A 23,987-nucleotide genomic window follows, 5' to 3' on the forward strand; every position below is an offset into this window, starting at 1 on the left:
CTCTAAAGCTGCCCCACCCCCACATGATCAGTGCTGCCTCCCCAGCTCTAACCTGCCTCTCAGAACCACACAGGATACTTTGAAACAGCCCATGAGAGAGAGCACTGAGGGCAAGAAAGTAACAACCTCCTGGGAATCTGTAACTGTAGCTGCGACTGAGCTCAAGGAACAGGAGGGTCACAGGGGGCAGACAGGCATTGTCGCCTGCCCTGAAAGCCTGCTGGTAATTCACAGAAAATGTCACTCTCTGGCTCACTGTAGTATTACAATCACAGCTTGCTATACACATCTTTACTTCTCTCTCCCTAGAGTGCATCTCACTACCTGCCTCACAAGAGTTCCCTCTCTGTTAATATCCTTAAGGGTTAGAGGCCACTTGGAATACATCCCTCAAACCAGAGTTTTCTTCAGTCCACGTTAATAAAGGAAAATGTATGCTTATGTCCCATGAGGATATGATGACATCCTTAATAAAAGGATGGGTCAGTGACCAAAGTCAATTGGTAGGATGTCAGAAGTAATCATTACATCTTGAGAAGTGCGCCAAGTGACATAGGAGGCTGTGGTTGCTCCACGCAGGATCACAGTCTTTGCTTAGTGAGAAACAGTCCATTCCAAGAAATTGCTTTATGTTTTTCACCGTAAATAGAAAAATTTGGCCATATGGTTTATCTGCATGTTCACCTAAATATTTTAAATCGTTTGCTGTTGATTTTGCTTTTCCTGTGTCAATACTTTGGGTGTGCGGCATACAAAACAGCCTCAAGGGTTCTGTGACAGTACCAGCTATGACAGTGGGGTTCTGTGACAGCACCAGCTGTGACAGTGGTGTTCTGTGACAGTACCAGCTGTGACAGTGGGGTTCTGTGACAGTACCAGCTGTGACAGTGGGGTTCTGTGACAGTACCAGCTGTGACAGTGGGGTTCTGTGACAGTACCAGCTGTGACAGTGGGGTTCTGTGACAGTACCAGCTGTGACAGTGGGGTTCTGTGACAGTACCAGCTGTGACAGTGGGGTTCTGTGGCAGTACCAGCTGTGACAGTGGGGTTCTGTGATAGTACCAGCTGTGACAGTGGGGTTCTGTGATAGTACCAGCTGTGACAGTGGGGTTCTGTGATAGTACCAGCTGTGATGGTGGTTCTCAGGCTTCAGTGCTGCGACCCTTTACTACAGTTCCTCATGTAACCCGCCCCCAACCATAAAACCATTTAATTGCTACTTCATAACTGTGATTTTGTGACTATGCTGAATTATAAAGTAAATAACTGATCTGTGACTATTGCGTTCCACTCGACCAGCAATAAAGACGCAACAAACTGGAATCTTCTGCAGCAAAAGCTTTATTGCTTACTTCTCAGGAAGACCCCGAACTGGGAAAATGGCGCTGCTTATATAGCCCGCAGCGTGACGTTTCAGCACCTGATATGGCGTGACAGCTCCTGATTCGTTGCTCGCCCATCACCCCACTATTACGCCCTGAGAATGGGCAGTGACTAGGAGTGAGTTCACTCTTGCACCTGCGTACAAGGCTTGTTTACTAGTTAGGCACAGCGGAGGCCAGCACCATCTTATAATGGCGATTGCTCGCGGCACGGCTCTCCACATGTGACCCCATGTGGGGGTTGTGACCCACAGGTTGAGAACCACTGAGCTATGGCATTTAAAAAAAAAAATCCCCAGAGCTTTGTGGATCTGTCCTTCGGTAGCTACTTTGTAACAGCCCAGGCTGTACCATCCTCTTGCCATTCACAGTCTTCTAGAATTCTCTCCTGTTGTGGGTAGGCTGGACCCAGGGTTTGGAGGTTTTTTTGTTGTTTTGGGGGTTTTGTTTTGTCTTGCTTTGTTTTTGCTTCACAAATACCATCCCACAAAAGGGATACAATTTGGTCAGGGGTAAAAGTTCAATTGCTCTTCGCCCTCTCATTTGCATTCTCTCTCCCTCTCCCTCTCCCTCTCCCTCTCCCTCTCCCTCTCCCTCTCCCTCTCCCTCTCCCTCTCCCTCTCCCTCTCCCTCTCCCTCTCCCTCTCCCTCTCCGCCCCATCTCCTTTTTGCTCTGATATTGCAGGCTTACAGGAACAAAGTCTTCCTTTAGGGCAGAGGGCACAGCTCAGCGGTATCCTGCTTGCCTAACACGCTTAAAGCCCTGAGTTCCCTCCCCAGCGTTAACAAAAGACAGAAACAAAACAAAACAACCTATCTTTACCTCCTCTCTATTTTAGAAATTTGACCAGATATGGAAAAGCATTGGAAGGTGTTATACAATCGAGCTAATTTCTCCCCAGAAAATTTAATCCGTTATTCTGTCAAAGGACCACTACCAGGATAAGGAAGGCAGAAGGTCAGGCTGTGCTGATTAGCATGTCTGCCACGGTATGGTGAGCAGAGAGAGGCATGCATGCATGCCCTGCAGCTTGAACGCCAGAGCTCAGCCAGACACTAAAGTGGTAGCCAGTCACCCGGGCCCCCAGAGGCTCTGCCACTAGGTTGCACCTCTCTCCTCACTCTCTAGGGTACACATTGCCCTGGGAATTTCTGTGCATGAGTGTTGGTGCCTGTATGTGTATGTGAATCACATGTGTGCAGTACCCAAGGAGGCCAGAAGAAGGCATCAGATCTCCTGGAACTAGAGTTTATAGATGGTTGTTAGCTGCCATCTGGGTGCTAGGAATTGAGCCCTGGTCCTCTTCAGGAGCAGCCAGTGCCCTTATTTGCCGAGCCATCTCTGCAACCCTTTCTATTGTTTATTAAGAAAAGAAAATACTAGCAAATGACTTTAAGGCATGGAAACCTGCCTAGTTATCATCAGCCACATGTAGACTAAAAAGGGGTCACTTACAACAGTGCAGACATGGGCCGCAGCCACCCAGAAAACCAGTATGTCTCCTGAACATTGGCTTGTCCGAGCTAGTGTTGCAATCTCATGTTTTTTAATTCCACAAGTTCCTTCTTAGTTAAAGAGACAGTAAAGAAAGCCTTGTCCCTCTGACCCACTCTCAGGGGCATGAACACTCTCCGGAAAGTTCCCAGAAAACTACAGATATGCTAGCACAGACCAGCATGGCCTACAGCAGGGATTTTTAGCTGTGGCTAAATCAATACAGTTACTAATATCCGTCCAAGAAGCATGAGGTTATATAAGGTAGAGTCTATAAATAAGTAAAAATTACAATAAATCTATTGGGATTAGCACACCTGCCACGTGGGTGCTGGGATTCAAACTTGGGTCCTCTGAAACGCCAGCCAGTGCACTTAACCACTGAACATCAAGCTGTGTGTGTGTGTGTGTGTGTGTGTGTGTGTGTGTGTGTGTGTAATTCACTCTCTATGTATATATAAGTACATGTATACACATGTATATACATATGTATATATATATGTATATATATGCACACACATGTATGTAATGTTTAGCATATTCAACCCCTCCCCAAACTACTCCCAAGATCCACCCCCTGCCCCATCCCATACCCACTCAATTCTGTGTTCTCATTTATTAATTCATCAAGTCTGGCTCATGTTGTGGTATATACACAGTTGGGTGTGTGGTTCTCTGTAATATGATCAACCTCTCAGTGGCCAAGCCCTTAAAGAAAACTACTCCTTTCCCTTGGCAGCTATCAATTAACCAATAACTCCCCAGTTAGGGGGTGGAACTTCCCAGCTAGTTGGGGATTACTCACTTCCCCACCCCCCCTCATCCCCTACCCCCATACCTCATCCCCCATTCCATCCCCCACCCTCATCCCATTCCCCACCCCCATGGCCCATTCCCCACCCCTAATCCCCATCCCATCCCCTACCCTCATCCCATCCCCCACCCCATCCCCCATCTCCATCCCACCCCCCACCCTCATCCCATCCCCCACCCTCATCCCATTCCTCACCCCCAAGTCCCATCCCCCACCCTTCACTCCCCATCCCCACTCCCCATCCCCCACCCTATCCCATCCCCCACCCTATCTCATCCCCCACCCTATCTCATCCCCCACCCTATCTCATCCCCCACCCTATCTCATCCCCCACCCTATTCCATCCCCCATGACCCATCCCCATTCCATCCCCGACCCCCACATCAATGCTGGGATTTCCATGGTTTGAGCTTGCACAAGTCTTGTTCGTGCTGTGACAACCACGTGTGTTCCTCCTTGCCACTGCCCTCCTGTCCCTTTGTCGTCATCCACTGCCTCTGGCTCTTACACCCTTTCCATCCCCTCCTTTACAGTGGTCCCTGGGCCTTGGGAGGTTGGTAGTGATGTGGATGTTCCATTTAGAGATGAGCACGCCCTAGTCTCCTGTCCTCTGCACCATGACTGGTAGTGGGACTCTGTGTTCATTGTCATCTACAACAGAAAGAAACTTTTCTGGTGAGGATTAAAAGAGACGCTAATCTACAGCTATAAGAATAAGTCATTCACAGCCACATGTGGAGAGCTGGCCTCGCCTGGGCAGCACAGTCCAGCTGGCTCTGGTGGTGCGGGTTTGGGAGAGCTGCCAGGCTGACCAACTCGATACCACCCAGCCCCAGAACCAGGGCACTGAGTTGGCCCACCCCAAATCTACCCCATCTATGAACTGCTGGAGGGAGCGAAGGGGCCAGCCCTGCTGACCCAAAGCTGCAGGAACACCTCCGTACAGGGCAACAATGGGGTGTCTGACAGGAGTCCCTGAGGATTCAGCTTTAATGGAGTAGCAGAAGCCAGAGGCCTCGGACCAGGCCAACGACTCATCACAATGAACATTTGCAAGTAAAGAGGTGTGGACAAAAACGGTGTACTGGGGGACACACTGTGACACACTACAGCTTCCACCACAAGATTTTATCTTAACTTTCTTTCCAGGGGTTGCAAGGGCGGAGGGTGGATAGGAAAGGACAGAAGACGAGTGGGATTGGGGTGTATGGTGTGAACCCCACAAAGAATCAATAATAAGTTAAAAAACCAGTTGTTCTCACTGTACGATAATTATACAGAGGTGCAATTTACATATTCAACAGCTGTATTAACTGCTAAATGATTGTCTGGCTACGCCCCCCCCCCCACCTCTGGCTGGCCTCAAACTGGAGATCTGCCTCTGCCTCCTTCTCCGTCTCTGCCTCCGAATCCTGAGATTAAATGCCTGTGCCACCACCACCCAGCGACTTCTCTTCTTTATTTGTTATGAAACACAGTGGCCCCCGTCTAACCTACTATACCATGTACTCTCATAATCAATCCTAATCAAAGGTGCAGACTGGTCGTATGGGACGGGATCTCTCACACCCTTCCTCTCCATGGCTGCGACAGGTGGCAGAAGAGGACTTCCTGTGACCGCAGGGCACATCATTAAGGACCAGGCGTCGGAAACAGCCATTGCAGTAGGAAGAATGGAGATTGTCAAGCAGTTGGGACCTGAAGATGAGGGGAAGAAGAAGGCGATTTCTATGGACTTGGGACCCCTAAGAAGGAGGCACATGCTAGATATGGCACCTCAGCTGTGCTGGGATGGCACTGGTGGGGACGCCTGGGGGGGGGGGGGGACACAGACAGCCTGAGAAAGTTGAGACTAGAAGAACCGACTTGGGGAATCCAAGCCACTGGCAGTAGAGATGCACAGACAAAGCAAGCTGCACAGGAAGGGTGTGCAGAGGCTCTGTGGGAGTGAGCCTCTCAGACCACACCTCTCTGATGCATTTCACAACACTAGCAACCAGTGGGAAGGACCATCAGGATGCCATCCCAGCTAAGCTTGCTAAGCTTGGAGTGTCCGGATGTGCCCAGATGTGGGTGGTTTCCTGTCTGACTCAGACCTTACTAACCCCTGGTTGGTTAAGGTCTGCAAGCTTCAGCTTCCTCATCTGAAAGAGGCTAATGGGCGTGGCTAACTGGTTTGTTACAGAGATTGAGAAGTCGATGTAAATAACAAGTTCCTAACACAAAGGGCATACATGGTTCACAGACTCCAAGGATGCTGTCACCACCACCAATACACCCAATGTGGCTTCTAACTCGGGTCCAGCTTCAGGGTAGGGGAGGTCTAGTTGGGCATCTCTTGCCAGGTGTCAAGTGTGGCCTTTAAGACGCTGCAGGTGGAAACTTTTACAAGCAACTCCAGGTTTTTCCAAAGCCGAATCGGCTAGTCATCTGTGCAATACATCAAACAATTCTTGCCCTTATTAAGAACCTGTGGGGTCAAAGGTCCACATGTCCCTGTGGATCAAGTGCTTTCCCAAAAGATCTCCTCAGCCAAGCAACCATGAAAGCCCTGGTCACAGGCACAGTTTGTGTGTGTGTTGCATGGGGTGGGGCCCCTGGCATAGTCATAGTGATACTTAGGTTGGAGACAGCCAGCAGAGGAAGAGGAGCAGAAACCATAGTTCAGAAATAAATTCAGCATTTTAAGTCTCCCACATTGGAGTGTATAGGGGAAGGGAGGCAGGGAGAGATGGTGATCTTTGGTGAGTTAATGAGCCTAGAAGCCCCTCCAAGGATGGGGTGGGGTGGCTCTAGATACAGGTGAAACACGTCTATTCCTCCCTCAGGTCCCAGCAGCTCCTGAGAACCAGTCTTTGCTATCGGCACACACCTGGCACACAGACACGTCTCATCGGAGGCTGTAAGCACAGTTATGCCCCCTCCCCATTCGGAACCAGCAGTCAGACTTAAAACCCAATTACAGTTCAGCTCTGTCTCCCCGAGGGGTATCGGTAATGGCGGCTCTTCCCATGTCCCAGGCAAACACTAGTCCAAGCCATTGTACTTTACTCCCCGGGAATAGCTTCACAACGAGTATCATCTGCAGCGGACTGATGGAGAAATTAGAGGCTGTACAAGCTACAGAAATTGCTCAAACTCACTGTTGAGTGCAGACGGAGAGCCGGTGTCAAAAGGTCTGTGCTATCACCTGACTTCCTCCTCGGTAGAAGAAAGAGCTTAAATAGCTAGGCCTTGTGTGTGTGTGTATGTGTGTGTGTGTGTGTGTGTGTGTGTGTGTTGCCAAGGTATAATTCCCCCACCTGTTTCCAGATGGACACATCCTGGCAGAGGAAGCGCCCAGGGGTGTTTAATGCCAGGGGCTGCCAGAGGCTTGTAAACAGGGCCATAGACAACACCCGCACCAACAATTATACCCAAGGCCGAAAAGCAGCCAGTGGTGTGTCACCTCCCATCTGCACAAGCTACAGCCACAATTTGCCGAGACAGCACCTTGTATGTCTAGAAAAGCCAGACCCAGATATTTCTGGGCCCAAGGACAGCGGGCTTCCTCATTAAAAAAAAAAAAAATTATCAGACAGATAACCACTTAAAGTTTGAAAGTGTCATAACTCAGCCACCCAGACACATGCCAAACACCACCTCTTTTTCTTTTCTGTCCTCCCAAGTACAGATGTTAATTAGGGGTCATTGAAAGGCCTCGTGCATGCAGCTGCTGACCTCCTGGAGACCGCCCACTGGTGACCTTCAGGAATGACCAAGTTCAAACACCAAGCCGCTTTCGATTTAATCACAGGCTGCGGCTAGCTGCAAACACCCCTGTGCAAACAGGGCGCTTAGGAGAGGGAGCCAGTTCTGCAAACAAACAGCACTGGGCAGACACTCAGCTCTCAGAAACCCTGAAGGCTGACATCACAACCCCAGGCTCCAAGCCAGAAATTCTGTAGGCCCTGACCCAGCCACAGAGGGCGGGAGGTTTGCTCAGAATTTATTGGGAAGCTGTGGATAAATTTCCTTTAGAGTTACCTGATGAGTGTGGCGCTTTGTGACAGTTAATCTGGATGTGTTCTGCAGCCAATATGGAGGGGGTGTCATTGTCAAATTCCTGTTTTGAGTTGATAAAGGCTTAAACAGAAATGGACCTTCGATGATTCAGCTTACTCTTACCAAGTGTTTACTACGCACCCCGGAAGAGCCATTCATGCGGCAAATACTTATTGAGCACCTACTATGAGGTAGGCTCTGGAGACACAGTGGTCCCCATCTGTTGATCATTTTGCAGGCTGGAGAGGAGCTCAGACGTGAAGGCATGATGTGTGTGATGCTGAAGAGCCGAAGGAAATGGGATAGTGCCAAGGGAGACTTCTGGAGCCACTGGAGACTTCCGGGTGCGGGGAGCTCAAAGAGCTGCCCCCATGGAAATGAAGTTTAGTTTATAAACTGATTGAATTGGGGAAAGCCCAGTGGGGCTCCACCCATCCTTCTCTCGGGCTTCCTGCAAGAAGCACCGGAAGTGAGTTCGAGAAGCCTGAAGGGAACTGTAGTTCGGTTTGTAGAACTTGCTGGAAGAGCAGGAAGCAGTTAACAGAAGCTTTGTAAACTCTGAACTCAGACTCTGTGCTAGGACCCGCGGCTGCGCGGGTTTCACAGGAAAGTTAGATGACGACACGGTCTTGCTTCTCCTTTCCAGTCACCCTCAAAGAGTCCAAGGTATGAGTGGCTGGCAGAGAGGGCAGGTGGGAGCACTCGGGACCTGACTGGGGACAGGGGAGATGGGGCAACAGTGGGGGTGTTGGGGAGGGCGACCTGGCAAGGCAGGTGGGAAGGGTGACCCCTGCCACAGAGCTCTGGGCGAGCAGAAGAAAATTCACAGAGCCGCAAGCTGAGTCAAGAAGCCCGAGAGAAGGATGTGTGGAGCAGGACATGGCAAATTCTCTTAACTATTGAACCATCTCTCCAGCCCCTCTTTCTCTCTTTTCAAAGATTTATTTTTATTTTATGTGTATGAACGTTTGCCTGCATAAATGTCTGTGCACCACATGGATGCAATACCCATAGAGGCCAGAAGGGGGCATCAGATTCCCAGGACCTGGAAATTCCCAGGCACTTTCACATGGTTGGGAGCCACCAGGCCCTTTGGAAGAGCAGCCAGTGTTCCTAACCACAGAGCCATCTCTCTAGCCCCTTTAGAATCTCCTTTTTAAGGGCCTTAATTCTAACTGTTACAATGTCCAACTCTTTGCTGCACCACACTTGGTACCTGAGAGCAGAGATATGTTTAATCGCCTTAGCAGTCTGCTGGGTCAGAAAAGGAAAGAAGAGAGTCTGTTTGCAGGAACTGTAATCTAAGTCTGAGAAAGCAGCTGTGATTCCCACCTGCTGTGCACCCTGAGGGGAATCCTGGGAAAGGAACAGCACACAGTTCCGCCTCTGTCTTTCTTCCCTACATCCCTCTCTCAGGAAGTAAGCCTTCCCGTATCTTGTTCTCGGTTGAAGGACCCGTTGAAGCCCCTCTATTCCTAAGGAAGAAAAGAAAAACCGTTCTCCAGGAGATGATCTGAAAGAGTCAAGCTTTGGATTCTATATGTCTTGAAGCCGTCATTTGAGTGACCCTTGCCCTTGTGCATTAAGAATTCTCCAGCAGGAAACTGAACAGTATTGATTAGATTTGAAGATATGGCTGGAGAGTAGGCTCGTCAGTTAAGGTTATATACCACTCTTGCAGAGGACTGAGTTCAGGTCCCAGCACCCACAATGCCTGAGACTCTTGCTTTGGGAATCCAAGTTATCTGCCTGTACCTACATACCCCGCACCCCAAGACACATACACCTACGCATAATTAAAAATAAATCTTTTTAAAAAACTGAATACATCTACCCTTTGACCCAAAGGCTCAAAAGTATAGGAATTTATCTTGCAGAAAATAGTCTCCTGTGTGGATAAAAGCCTCATTAAGCTTTCTTTTTTGTAAGGTCACACCATTTTCAACCCTCGAGGATTAGTTAAGTGAGTATGACCCATACCGATAAAGAAATAGTCTCAAGTCCTTTAGAATTGATTTTCTGGCATTTAACTGAAATCTGACTGTGTGGGCTTTAACAACACAGGAATACTTATGGCCAGGTGATAAGGCCAAAGGGAGATGCCCCAGAGTGGATATGATGAATCTACTTAACCATCTCCCATGTCTTTTGGTTGGCCATCTTGCTCATGACCTTTCTTCCCCCCCCACCACCACCACCACCAAATGCCTGCAGAGCACCCCAGGCGCCATATCTGCTTGAAGGAAGAAGGATAGACAACCTCTCCCCCCTTCCCCCCTAGAAAACAGCATTCCCAGAAGTCTCAGTCAATCTGCTCCCACTTACACCTAACGGACAGTGGCTGGGTTAGTGGCCACCCTGCGCACAAGGGACGCTACAAATGTCGGTCCTCCATTAAATTGAGTTGGTTTGAAAAATGGAGCCGAAACGGTGGCTCTGAAGAAGAGTCTGGCATCCCAGACGTGTTTAAATAACGTCTGCCAGCAGCGTGTACGGTTAACAGACAGACCAGAATAGTACTGTGGTATGCTACCATATGTGTGCTATTCTAAGTGGGGTGTGTGTGTGCTGTGGTCTTAGCTGTCCTCATATGCTACACACTATATGAACTAACTCATATGAACTAACTTTTGGAAGACAGAGACCCCACCCCACACCCGAGGAGTCTCACAGCACATCTCTTAGTCATCAGCGTCACATCTGCAGGCTTTGAGTTCAAGTCACGCTTCCCCAAATGCAGCCCATGCATGCACTGTCGGGAAGACAGCAGAAGCTGGGTACCATCCCGCCTGTTCTTCCCTTCTACCCTGAGCGGGTCAGAAAACCTGGAAAAATAGCCCCCCTGATCTCCCAGTATCCTCCTACCCCAAAACAGGTCATAAAGCGCCCCCTTCCAAGATGAGCCCTCCAGAGCCCACAAGGAAAGGACCGAGTGACCCACTAAGCCATGGGTCAGAGAGAAACCACTTGGCTATGGCTCCTCTACACTGTGACTTTTAGGTTGTATTTTATTCTGGCACTCTTCTCTGGCTAGGGCCTTAAAGGATCTGTGGTGGTTTGAATACGCTTGGCCCAGGAAGTGGCACTATTTGGAGGTGTGGCCTTGTTGGAGTAGGTGTGTCACTGTGGGTGTGGGCTTTAAGACCCTCATGCTAGCTCCCAGGAAGCCAGTCTTCCACTAGTAGCCTTCAGATGAAGATGTAGAACTCTCAGCTCCTCCTGCACTGTGCCTGCCTGAATGCTGCCATGTTACTGCCTTGATGATAATGGACTCAACCTGTAAGCCAGCCCCAATTAAGTGTCTTTGTAAGAGTTGCCTTGGTCATGGTGTCTGTTCATAGCAGTAGAACCCTAAGACAGGGGCCTTAGAGACAGACAGGAATGAGACATAGGGAGTGTGCCAAAGAATGTGAATTTTTTTTTTCACAGTGATGTAACATCAGTCAATCAGCTGAGGGGTCTGCCCACTTTGGGGGAGGAAGGCCTACCTGAGATGACAGAATTAGCTGAGAGTGTTTTCACTGTGGCTCAGAGACTTAGTTACACTCCACTGCGTCACAAACAGCTTTGGGAATACAAATTAAGTTTTGTTTCATGGCCAAAAGACTCCACAGCAGGTGTCTCACCCCGCCCTGTTGAGATGGAGGCCTCAACTTAACTAGACAATAGTGGCTCTCAACCAAATTAACGCTGTGACCCTTTAAAACAGTTCATCATGCTGGGGTGACCCCCCTCCCCCGCCAACCATAAAATCATTTCACTGCTACTGCATAACTGAAATTTGTCTAGTGTTACAATTTACAATGTAAATATTTGATATGCAGGAGATCTGATAGGCAAAACCCAAAAGGGGTCGAGACCCACAGGTTGAGAAACACTGGCCTAGAGTCAGTCTCCTGCTTAGTAGGTAAGAAATGTTCACTCTGAGAACGGTAGAATTAAGAATTGGGATGATGGCAACATGGCTTATCCCCTTAGTCATGTCTAGAAGGCAACATGGGAGGGTCAGGCTTCTTGCTCATTTGATGCGTAATTGAGCAATAGATTTAGACTTAAGATTTTAAGCTGAAAAGTACAAGAGAACAAAGCTGGCAAACGATGCTGTAATGTCTAAGGACTCATGAGTAATCCTGGTGAGAACTTTAACTGGGCATGGCTCTGTGCACTCACAATCCTAGGACTCAGGGGACAAGGCTGGGGGGTTGGAGGGCGCGGAGAGGCAGGAGGATCGAAAGTTCAAGTCCAGTCAGTGTCTGTCTCAAATGTCCCCAAGGTCTGAGGGTAGAGCTCAGCATTAGGGTGCAGGTGGCAAGGCTCTGGGAACTGTGAATTTAAGAAAGGTTCACTCGTCTTCTTCGGGTATTGTTCTAGGTAGCTTTCTACTTCTGTGATCAAACCCTGACCTAAAGCAACTAGGGAGAAGAAATGGTTTCTATCGTCTCTCTGACTACAGTCTATCATCAAGGGAGCCAGGGCTTTAATGAGCTCAAGGCTGGAACTGGAGCAGAACATGGGAGCAAGGGTGCTTGCTAGCTTACTTGCTTTCTGCCTTGTGTTTTCATACTTATAAGTCCAGGCCCACCTGCCTAGGGATGGAACCGCCCACAGTGGGCTGTACTCTCCTCCACTGATTAGTAATCAAGAAAATGCCCCACAGCCAGGGCGACAGGCCAATCTGATAGAGGCAAGTCCTCACCTGAGGTTTCCTCTTCTCAGGCGTGCCGAGTTGATACCAAGTACTAAGAAAGAAAATAAATTAGAGTTGCCTATAAATGTTTAAGAATGTGAGATGGGAAAATATCATTTTCTTCCATCCATCTTAGGTTCATTACTTGAAAACCAGGGAAACAACTACAACAAAACGGCTTTCTTCCACACATAGAGTCTTCAGCAAGCTATGAGTTAAACTGATAGATTGATAAGACAGATTATAGGGAAAAGGCCATATTTGATGACGCAAATAGACACCAGAGTTCTTCCTCCTGCAAACACAAACTTTGGGAAGGATCGGATACCTAAAGCTTCTATAGAGTTCCAGGGAGAAATAGAGGCTCAGTTTCAGGAACTGGAAGAGCAGAAGTGTCTCCTTACACAGACTGGTGTCTTTCAAATGATAGCGTTGTCTAGAGCCATCTGCCTCTATACTTCAGGAGTATGGCTTCTTTATGGGTGCAAATTCCTTTTACAGAGCATGTCTCAGAGCTCCTCAGAATACCCAGCTCAAAATATGGCAGAAAAGCCTGGCATGGTGTGTCCCGGTCCTTCGAGCCAGAGGCAGGAACAGGAACGACTCGGACACCAAGGCGGGTTCACACATCAAAGTCTTTACTTGTGGCTTTTTCTTTTACAGCTCTTTTCCCCAGCAGCCTCCTCTTCCTCCGTCCTTCTCGCAGCAAGGGGCTAAACTCCTTCTACTTAGAGCAAGGCTATATTCCTAACTCCAGGCAACAACATCTTCTCTTACTACTACTTCTACTCACGCTTCGGCTAAAACTATACTCCTTCTTCTACTGGAGTAGACTGACCTCATCTAGCTCCACCCCACCTCATCCAATCAGAATTCACACATGCTCCAGGCACAGGCTCAGGTCGTTCACAGATTGGCTGACAGGTCTGGATCACGAGGAACAGTCCAGCCTGGCAGGCAGCCCACACATGCAGCCTCACTGCGCATGCTCAGGCAAGGCAGTAAACAACTTGGTCCTTGCAGCCGCACTGCTTCCCACAATAGTGGCTCTGCCTTTTATCCCAGCACTTGGGAGGCAGAGGCAGGCAGATATCTGTGAGTTCAAGGACAAGCCTGGTCTGAAGAGTGAGTTTCTGGACAGCCAGGGCTACACAGAGATAACCTTGTGTCAAAAAGTAAAAAGGAGGAGGAGGAGGAGGAGGAGGAGGAAGAGAAAGGGATATTTGGGGGGGCACTTTTCCCTGGCTCCTACAGTGAAGTTTTAGGGTAACTGGGTTTGTACCCCAACAGAAATCATCACAAGAGACAGGTTAACATAGAGGAGTAGATATTTCTTTCTTTCCTCTTGCCTAGGTTCTGGCCAAGGTCCTAGCACTAAGAGACGAACATCCTTGATATAAAGTCACAGCTCTGTTTTAGGAAAACAGTTTAGGGAGCATTGGAATAGCTCAGTGGGTGAAGAAAGGCACTTGCTGCCAAGCCTGACGCCCAGAGTTCATTTGTCAGAATGAATGTGACAGAAGGGAGAGAAAAGACTCTCACCAGTTGTTCCCTGGTCTCCATGTGTGTATCACAGCACACACGCACATTCACAAAATATATAATAGGATTTTTATTTTTTATTTTATTTATTTATTTTTTTTAAGAAAAGGTTATGTTTTTATTCAAATAGGAAAACAGGAAGCCAGAGGGGGAGCCCCAGGCTGGGGTAAATAATGGCTACCCCTCCCACACAGAGCAAGTGGAAAAGGCCCCTACACACTCTTTCCTGTCGGTGTGGGTCTCCTCCTCGCTGCTGCACCACCCAAGGGGCAGGGTGCCATCTTCCCTGGGGTAGAGTGGTTGGTAGCCTGCTGCACCCCAGACTCTCCTCCCCTAGAGCTGTGGTCCTCAACCTTCCTAATGCTGTGACCCTTTAATCCAGCTCTTCTGGTTGTAGTAACCCCCAAGCATAACATTATTTTTGTTCCGATTTCATTACAGTACTTTTGCTTCTGTTAACAATTACAATGTAAATATCTGTTTTCTGATGGTCTTAGGCAACCCCGGTAAAAGGGTCATTCAAACCCTGGGGGGCGGGGGGTCGACCCATAGGTTGAGAACCACCACCCTAGCATGTCTTGAGGAGGTTGAATGGTTGGTGCTGGCAGCAGCAGCAATGGTGAGTGTCTAAGTGTGCACACGGAACAAAGGCCAATGCGACTGTCCAGAGGCGGTTTGTGAACACTGAATCATGGGAGGAGAAAGGGGCGGGGCTAGCCTTGCTGGCTGGAACAGTAGGCTGGCAAGGTGAGTGACCTAGGCGGAAACCAGGAAACAGGATTTCACCCTGGAGATATTTATTTTTAATGGAAATAGTTCGTTCTGACTCTAATATGAGTGACTATGGCCTGGGAATGTGAATTCGAGTTACCCTGGATGCTACAGTAGGCATTCTGTACAGAACAGCTACACAGGAGGTTATAGGAACTTCTAGAACTACCGAACAGAGAGACTCATAAATCAATACATGCAATGAGCACGGCAGGCCAACTACACCAGAGCAGGAAAATGTTTCCCATGGATTTTAGATTCCCATCCAACCTTGCTTCAGAGCTGGTGAAAGGCCGGAGGTCTGCGGAGCTCAGCCGCGCGTTCCCTCCATTTACTGGCTAGTCATGAGGGTGGGGAGGCAGGTACGGTCTGAAAGCAACCGGCTATTGACTGCACTAAGTAAGATAACCCGAGGTAATTTGGGCTCTTGACCTGCAATGTTCCAGTCAAAGTCAAGCTGTCTTCGGGATACTGGGAACATTGGCTTCCCGGAGAGAAGAGGCAATCACACAAATACCTTAATACAGTTTGTATGTGTGTGCGTGACATGGGCTCTTTCATAAGGAAATAAAAACCTGAAGAAATAAGGAAATGGGATGTTCTAATACTTGGCAGGATAAAGCCAAGAGAGATAGGGAGAAAAGTGCTCAGAGCAGTGGGTACTGAGTAAATATGGACCTCAGATGAACCTGTTCTAGCTCCTCTCTGTGCTATTATCTACTGGAGGAAAGAGGACGTTCCTTTTCCAGGGATAGGATGTCTCTCTTAGAGGCATCTGTAACATACCCAGGAGAAGCTCACAGGCATCCATCTGACCTACCAGCTCTCAAAACCTTCAGCTTCTAAGATGCCATATTTTGGCACTGTCTGCCCTGAGCCCCACCCATCATGAAACGGGCAGGAACGGGGCCGGAGCAATGGCTTAGAAGTTAAGAGCAATGGCTACTCTTGCGAAGGGTTCAGCTCCCAGCACTCACATGGAGGCTCAAAACCATCCGTAACTCCAGTTCCAGGGGATCCAACATCCTTTTCTGCAGGAATATGATACAGGGATGCAAAGGTGGGCAAATACTCATACACAGAAAAGAAAAAAAAAACATTAACTAGACTGCAAAAGCCTTTTTATAGTAACTACTAAAATGTATCAGTTATGGCTAGTGATGAAGTTCACTGGAAAGCTTACCTAGACTCTCCAGGCACTGGGTCTATCCCTGCACCACACACACACACACACACACACACACACACACACACACACACTTACGTAAACACGCATGTGTGCACACATTCATTTCTGAAACAGAACAAGATTGATAACTAACCCCAAACTGAAGAATGACATTTAAAGAATTTGTAACTGATAAAATTGAAGGTTAAGCACGGTAGCAAAATGAATTTGACTTTTACTTCCAAAGTTTGCCTTCCAGGGTCTGGAACATCCTCGTCAATATCTTGGTCACACTTGTAATCCACTTGTACTTGTAAACACCCAGGATCAGCTGAGGCAGGAAGATAGCATGTTCAAAGGCAGCCTGAGCTTAGAGAATGAGACCCTGTCACAAACAAACAAAAGCAAAATTAAGACTCTTGTCCTAAAAGTCTTAAATTGTTCTTGAAAGTCTTAAATTAAAAAATTAATTGTTAAAGTTTTAATTCTTCAGGTTAAAAAAAAAACCAGACAGAATTGGATTCAAAATCCATGGGAAATTTAAAAGTGCAAAGTGGCGTTGGGAAGTTTCCAGACTGTGGCAGGTGGCTGCCCTCGGGATGGAAGAGACTCAGACAACTGGATTTTATTCTGTACTGCCTTGAGAGCATTCACGGAAAAGTACCAGAGGCGTGGGTGGCTCTCCACCCCGGCAGAGCTGCTAAAAGCAATGATGTAGTTTGGATGTCCCAGCTCTCTTCCTCCAAAATCATAATGACGCTGGCTGTGTGTGTGCACTCCCCAGATTATGCTGACGGCCCGCTGAGGTCGAGGAGTCGACCAATTCACGCTCTACCACATTGCCTCTGTGTATATCCCCCACCATCTATTTCCAGGGGAAGGAGGACTGCTAAATGATAGGAATATGTAATATGGCTAAATAGTGTGTGTGTGTGTGTGTGTGTGTGTGTGTGTGTGTGTGTGTGTGTGTACTGGGGATTACAGGCTGTAGTGCTTTAAATATGCTTGGCCCACAGGAAGTATCACTACTAGGGGCTGTGGCCTTACTAGACTGGGCGTGGCCTTGTTGGAGGAAGTGCATCACTGTGTAGGCGGGCTCTGAGGTCCTTTGCTCAAGCTTCGCCCAGTACAGAGAGCGTCCCCTTCTGCTGCCTTCAGATCAAAATATAACTAACTAATGTCTTAGGCCTATACCACCGCATAGGGAACCCAGACAATTTTTGAGTTTTTTTTTTTTTAGACTTATTTATTTATTATGTATACAGTGTTCTGCCTGCATGTATGCCTGCAGGCCATTTACATATATTTGTTATTTAGTATCCTCAAGAAGTTGGCCCCATAGATACTAAAATCTACAGACACTCAAAACCCTTCTATAGATGGAATTGAAGTGTAAAAACGACTGTTTGCTTTAAATCAACCCTAGGCTGCTTATTATACTATAATAGAAATGCCATGTAAATATTTGTTGTGCTGTTTCGATTAAGGAATAATGTCTAGAAAAAATGTTTGTGGATATTAAGTATAGATCTGATCTTTAATTTTTAAGAATTATTTAATGTGTGTGAGTGCTATGCCTACACATGCACACAGAGCCCAGAAGAGGGCGTCAGATCCCACAAGACTGGAATTGCAGATGGTTGGGAGTGGCAATGTGGGTGCTGGGAACCTCACGAAACAAGATCTGAAGAAAAGAAAAAACCTCCCTCTCTCTCTCCCTCCCTCTCTCTCTCTCTCTCTCTCTCTCTCTCTCTCTCACACACACACACACACATACACACATACACACATGCACACATACAAACACTCAAACAGGGCCTCACTGTGTAGCCCTGTCTGTCCCAGAACTCACTCTGTAGACCAGGCTGATCTAGAACTCATAGAGATCTCCTTACCTCTGCCTCCAGACTTGCGGTGGTTAAAGGCCCATGCCACTGTACCTGGTTATACTATATTCTTGAGTAGAAAAGTTAAATCTAAAAGATCGGTGTCTCCAAACATTACTATATATATTTAAAAGACTCAAATTGAAATAACAAAGGTGCAGGAATTTAATTAAGTAAACCTAATTTTATTTGGAAGAATAAATATCAGAGAATAGCTCCCACAAAGTAAAAAAGACTGAGGGGGGGTGGTGGTGGTCATGTATTCATTTTACCAGGTTTGAGAAGGTACTTAAGAAATCGCCATAACTAAATTAATATGGCACAGCCACACAGCAAAATATTGGTTCAGTAGACGAGAAGAATCCAAAAGTATATCCCCAAACAGAAGGAATTTAGCATAAAGGTGAAATTAAATGCAACAGGAGAACGGTAAATGAAATGATCAAAACATTATTCCCCAGAGAGGATGTTTGGACTTGCAATTTCAGACATTAAACAAAAATAAGCCCCATTTGCACTAATGACTGAGATGCAAAAAAAAAAAAAAAAGAATAAAAAAGAATAAATACTCTTAAGGGAAATCTGGGATTCTAGACATAAAGCACAAGCGTGGAGACATCCCTCCTGGCACGTCTGAACGCCCAGATGGCTCCTCATTCGGCTGATGTTTCGGGTTTGTTTTTTACGATAGAGGATTGTTGGGCAGTTCAGCCTGACCATCAACTTGAGATCCTCCTGCCTCAGCTGCCGACGACTGGGGATTACAGGCTGTAGTGGTTTAAAATGCTTGGCCCACAGGACGTGGCACTTCTAGGGGGTGTGGTCTTGTTAGAGTGGGTGTGGCCTTGTTGGAGGAAGTGCATCACTGTGTAGGCAGGGTTTGAGGTCCTATGCTCAGCGTCCTCTTCTGCTGCCTTCGGATCAAAATATATAGCTCCCAGCTCCTTCTCCTGCACCATGTCTGCTTGCACGCTGCCATGCTTCCTGCCATGATGATAACGGACTGAACCTCTAACCTGTACGCAGGCCCCAATTAAATGTTGTCCTTTATCAGAGGTCATAGTGTCTCTTTACAGCAATAGAAACCCTAAGACGCAGTCCTCTACCACCACATTAGCTAGAGAACCCAGAAAATTTTTGAGGGATTTTTTTTTTAAAGATTTATTTATTATGTATACAGCGTTCTGCCTGCATGTATGCCTGTAGGCCAGAAGAGGGCACCAGATCTTGTTATGGTTGGTTATGAGCCACAACGTGGTTGCTGAGAATTAAACTCAGGACCTCTGGAGGAGCAGCCAGTGCGCTTAACCAGTGAGCCATCTCTCCAGACCTTATCTGAGGGCTAAAGAAAAGAAACATGACTATGTACAAAAATAAAAATAAATTAAGCAAGAATTTCGTACAATATATTTTGACCCTATTCACCTTCTACTCCCCTTCCTGTTTCCTCTCCGACCAGTCCCCACCTCCCTGACTGCTCCTCCCAGATTTGCGTTCCCTCTTCTGATTTTTAATAGCTCATCAGCTCCACTTTGTGTTGTCTTTACTCTCCTGGGCAGATAATGTGGTCCACCTACTGGGAGCCACATCCTTACAGAAAACTGATTTTCCTCTCCCCGCTAAATCCATGGACTACCCATAGTTCCTCAGTTGGGGGTGGGGTGAGGCCATAAATCTCTTCCCCTTCTCTACTGGAATGTTCATGGGCTTGAAGACCTGTGCAGGTCCTCACAGACAGCCATGGCTGCTCTGAGTTCACGGAGCACAAGTCCTTCCTGTCTAAGAGACACCATTTCCTACGGTAAGATTTAAAATAGCAAAACACATCATAGAAGAGATTGATGGGGGATAACTAATCTAGAAAGATGTATTTGACATAAATAGCCACAGACTTAAGGACTAGTAAAGAGCCCTTACAAATCAACAAGCCAGACGAGCCAAGGCTAAAATGCATAAAAGCTACCAACAGCTGTGCTTGTCTCCCATCCAATTACAAACCAGATCTGACCCTGCTTAGCTTGTGAGATCAGATGAGATCGGGTGCGTTAAGTGAGGTATGGCCATAAATAAGTCAAACTTTTCTATGCTTTCCGCATGCCCAGCTCTACGGGATTCAGGTCCAACAACACATGCAATTTTCAACTGCCTATGAAGTCTGATCTTTCCTTGTATTTTACCTGTGGAGAGACTAAAGTGCAGAGTTCATCTGACCAGTAACTGTCAGAACCAGGATTCTAATCCTCTGTGGGAATCGAGAGTTCCAGGATCAAATCCAGAGCCTGCTGCAGGCCATCTGTCCCCTGCCCTGTCACTGACCACACTTCAGCCCCTCCTCATGGTGACATGGGTCCAGGCTATGTGCTAAACTGCCAACTCCCAAGGCTAAGCCAGGAGACACTGTTCAAATTACTGAGGTCAGATTGACAGAATCCAACAACTGCCAGCAACATCCCACTCTAAGCCCATCCCACTGACTTAAATCGTGAAAGGAGAGTAACAGTGACAGCCAGAGTCCCCTGGCAATCACACCTTCACAGAGTACAAACAGCAAAATGCTGTAGACGCTTTTCAGGAAAGCCATTTGGGAAACAATCTAGTAGCAAACTCATTTAGGTTCTTTTTTAAAAAATCTACTTCTTTAAGTGAACCAACAGTCACACTCTCGGGGACTCCAGCACATTTAGAAAGAATGGGCTTGCAGAATACAGCTACCAAGGACTTTAATATACCAAATCGTTGTCTCGGGGAAGGAAAACCCAGGAACAGAGGGGAGCTGGAGTCTCTGCAGTTTCTTCCCATTAGTCTTCTGGAGATGGGGTATACATTCCTTCCTGCTCCCCTGTGCCCAACCAACATGTTAGGAACGTGGAGGAAGCCATATCAGGGATCTGTAAGGCCCACACATCAGCAGCCGGGGCTTTCCCTGCAGAGCTGGGGGTGTGAACCAGTCTCTACCCCATAAAACATCACCAGATCATTAAACACACCAAATCACTCAGGATATAGGTGACTGCATGAGCCTTTATTGAGTGGGAAAAGTATGTATATTGTTCAAATTTTTAAAGAAATTATGAACGTGGGCTTTGCAATATTTCAGATTTATATTTTTAGGTATATGAGTGTTTTACCGGCAGGTAAATATGTGTATTACTTGTGTGCAGTCCCTGCAGAGGCCAGAAGAGGGCATAAGATCCCCTGGAGCTGAAGTTACAGGTGGATGTGAATTGCCCTGTGGGTGCCAGAATACAGAGCTGAGTCCCCTGCAAGAGCAATCCACGTCCTTCATTACTGAGCCACCTCTCAGCCCATGCTGCATGTAATGATTATATGAACATGGAGGCGCGTACGTTTATAGGACCCAGGCAGGGAGACTAGGGTTAGTGGAGGCATCGCTTTCATATGGGCGTGCAGGAGTTTATAAAGAAATCAAGGAACTTGGACTAAGATTTACACACATGAATTTACAGGAATGCTTGCTCTATGTGACATGAGATGAGACCTCTAATTTCAGAACCGCATGTTTGGCAGGAAGAAAGGGACCTCAAGTGTCATACGTGTGCATGTTGTCCTGCAGTTTCCAACGAGGAGTGTGACAGAGGGACTGTGTGTGAGCTTCAGAGAGTCCGGCAGGCAGGGCTGGGAGAGGTCATAGCCAGTCTTTCCCTTGTGCATATCGAGCTTTTCCCACTGTTATAACCAGTTGTGTCATGTTTGCATAATTTGGAAAGCATCCAACGATGAGACTACTGTTGGCAGGGGGTGGATGCCGTTTCTGTACACATTTCACCTTGGCCCCACGGGCCTGCAGAAGACTAAGCACTGTTCTTGCCACTGGCTGTTAAGGGAGTGGGGCTCAGACCCCGTGAGTAGGCTGCCTCTTCGGTGCACTCCTCAGTGGCTCTCCTAGCCCGTGGGCTGGGTTCCCAGCGGCAAGCTTCAAGGGCAGGGTGGGAGGAGACAGCAGACCTGCAGGGGTCAGCTGCTGCAGGGGTCAGCTGCTGCAGGGGTCAGCTGCTGCAGGGGTCAGCTGCTGAAGGGCTGGATGCTGTTTATCCCTCCTCAGATGCCAGGCTGGTGGTACCTGCAGGTAGTGGGCCATGCCGGAAGTAGAGCCTAGCGGAAGGATTTGGCTCATAGTCGAAAGGGATTATGGGCACCTCTCCTTTCTCCTTCACCCTACTCTTTCTCCTTCTCCCTCTCTGTCTCTCTCCCCTCCCTCTTTACTTCCCTTTCATTCTTCCTCTCTCTCTCTCCTCTCTCCTCTCTCCCTCCCTGGTTCTACGTAATCTTTTCTTTGCTGGTGTACTCCACATTGTAACGGAGCACACCCCAGGGGGTCCTCCTCTCCAGAGCATATGCCCGGCTGCTTGTATCTGGAGGGTTTGTGCAATTCTTTCCTCTGCTGTTGCATTACTGAAACATAGATGAATGCATTTGGCCAATGGTGTCTTCCTGGCAGAGACAACTCCGAACTTGAGAATGAACTCTGCCCGTGACATAAAATACAGATGAACACGAGATAACCATTATCAACATATATAACCAGGAAGCCTATTGCCTAATTGAGTTTGAAGCAGCCAGTGTCTGCCAGCAACCTCACCGTGTTATCTGCAGCCCTCAGTAGTCGCTTCATGTAGTCAAAAGAACATTCATAAACACCATCTGTTGCAGGGAGGGAGTGGTGTTTACAGACGTCCGTCCTCTGCCCCACCGATGTGTTCTTTCTTGACAAGAAGGGCATCAGGCTGGAGGCCTTGCAAGTCCACACCTCAGGAAGCCCTGGGCCACAGACCTGTGTGCCATCCCTTGGCCATATCAGGATCTCTGATGAACACACCCTTTCAAGTCCCTGGAAATCAAGGAGTACACGTTGTGATGTGGCCAAATGGCTGTAGCTCTGAGTGGCACCAACCTCTCAACCTTACCTTCCTTGGTGGTAGTCATGTCTCCTTGTCTTTCCTGTGGGCTGTTATTACATAAATGTGTACGGCTGTCTGCGTATATGGTTGCGTATTGTGTGCATGCAGTACCGGTAGAGGCCAGAAGAGGGCATCTGATGGTTGTGATTTGCCGCGAGGCTTCAGAGAACCCAATCCAGGTCCTCTATAAGACCAGGCATATTAACCGATGAGCCATCTCTCCAGCCTTGCGAGGCAAGGACTTTGAAGCTAGATAGCTTTAGGGATTCAGAAACATTCTTCCCAGACTTACACTGAGTTGCTGGGTTTGACCAAGTCCTGTGGGGTTTCCCTTCGCCTTAGTTGTCACATGGCGAGTCTAGCGCACCCACCCCACCCCCAAGTCCAGAGCCCATGTACCCGCAAGCCAAGCCCAGCCCTGCTGCTTACTGTGGGCGCTCAAGCAAACCAGGGCCTCTCTGAGGACTGGTATCCCCTTTCTCAGAGAAGGCTTATACAGATCATTTCGCCTTGTGGATCTTTTATGGGAGTCAAACTAGAAAATTTATGAGGAGTTGCTTTGCAGACCATAAAACATTCAGGACATAGGAGGTGCTCCGGTTGACTTGCTGTGTCTTGGGAAACGAGAGGTTCTCCTTAAGGTTTTCTACATTCAAGCATGTATGAAATAACACACACACACACACACACACACATTGCACAACTGGGAATCTTTCATGGCTGATCTCTCTGGCCACAGTTATTCCTGCTAGGTGCCGGGCAAGTGCCCCCCAGTCTCCAGTGTTCCCTAAACAGGAGCTTTGAGGCCAGAGCTAAGCACAGTGCGTTGCTTCAGACTCTCAAAATGCAAATCAGTCTTGTAACTTAAAGTTCGGGATATTCTTCTAAATTTAAATGAGAGCCGCTTTAAATTTCAGGAAGGCAATCTGGCCGAGATTATTAAAACCAAAAATAATCATCTTTTGGGGGCAGGGTCTAAAGCATGACAAAGCGTCTGAGGAGGCTCTTGGATGTTGGCAGTGTGCCGGATGCAAGGCAGGAGGGGCGCGTCATTTAATAATTACTAACTCCATTGCACCAGTGAGGAAAGCCGAGCTCTAGGCCTAGCCAGCAGTACCTTCCCTAGAGTGTGTGCACTGAACTGTATAGCTCCATCCTCCAAGCCAAACAACCGCCACCTCCAGGATGTGCCGGGATGCCAAACTCAGCTGAGTATGTCGACACCCCCTCATAGAGGGAGGGCTGGGGAGGGTAACTGGACCTTCAGTTTCATCTTTGG

General features: G+C 47.8%; 1 long non-coding RNA gene across 1 annotated transcript; it reads left to right on the forward strand.

Annotated features, from left to right (window-relative positions):
• The first annotated feature begins 8,256 nt into the window (after positions 1-8,256).
• Positions 8,257-9,556, forward strand: 2210417A02Rik (RIKEN cDNA 2210417A02 gene). The gene is made up of 2 exons (NR_028285.1): positions 8,257-8,401; positions 9,152-9,556. It is a non-coding gene; the product is annotated as an RIKEN cDNA 2210417A02 gene (long non-coding RNA).
• Positions 9,557-23,987: the final 14,431 nt, after the last annotated feature.

This window comes from Mus musculus, chromosome 5 (genome assembly GCF_000001635.26).
Source record: "Mus musculus strain C57BL/6J chromosome 5, GRCm38.p6 C57BL/6J".
Lineage (NCBI taxonomy): Eukaryota > Metazoa > Chordata > Mammalia > Rodentia > Muridae > Mus > Mus musculus.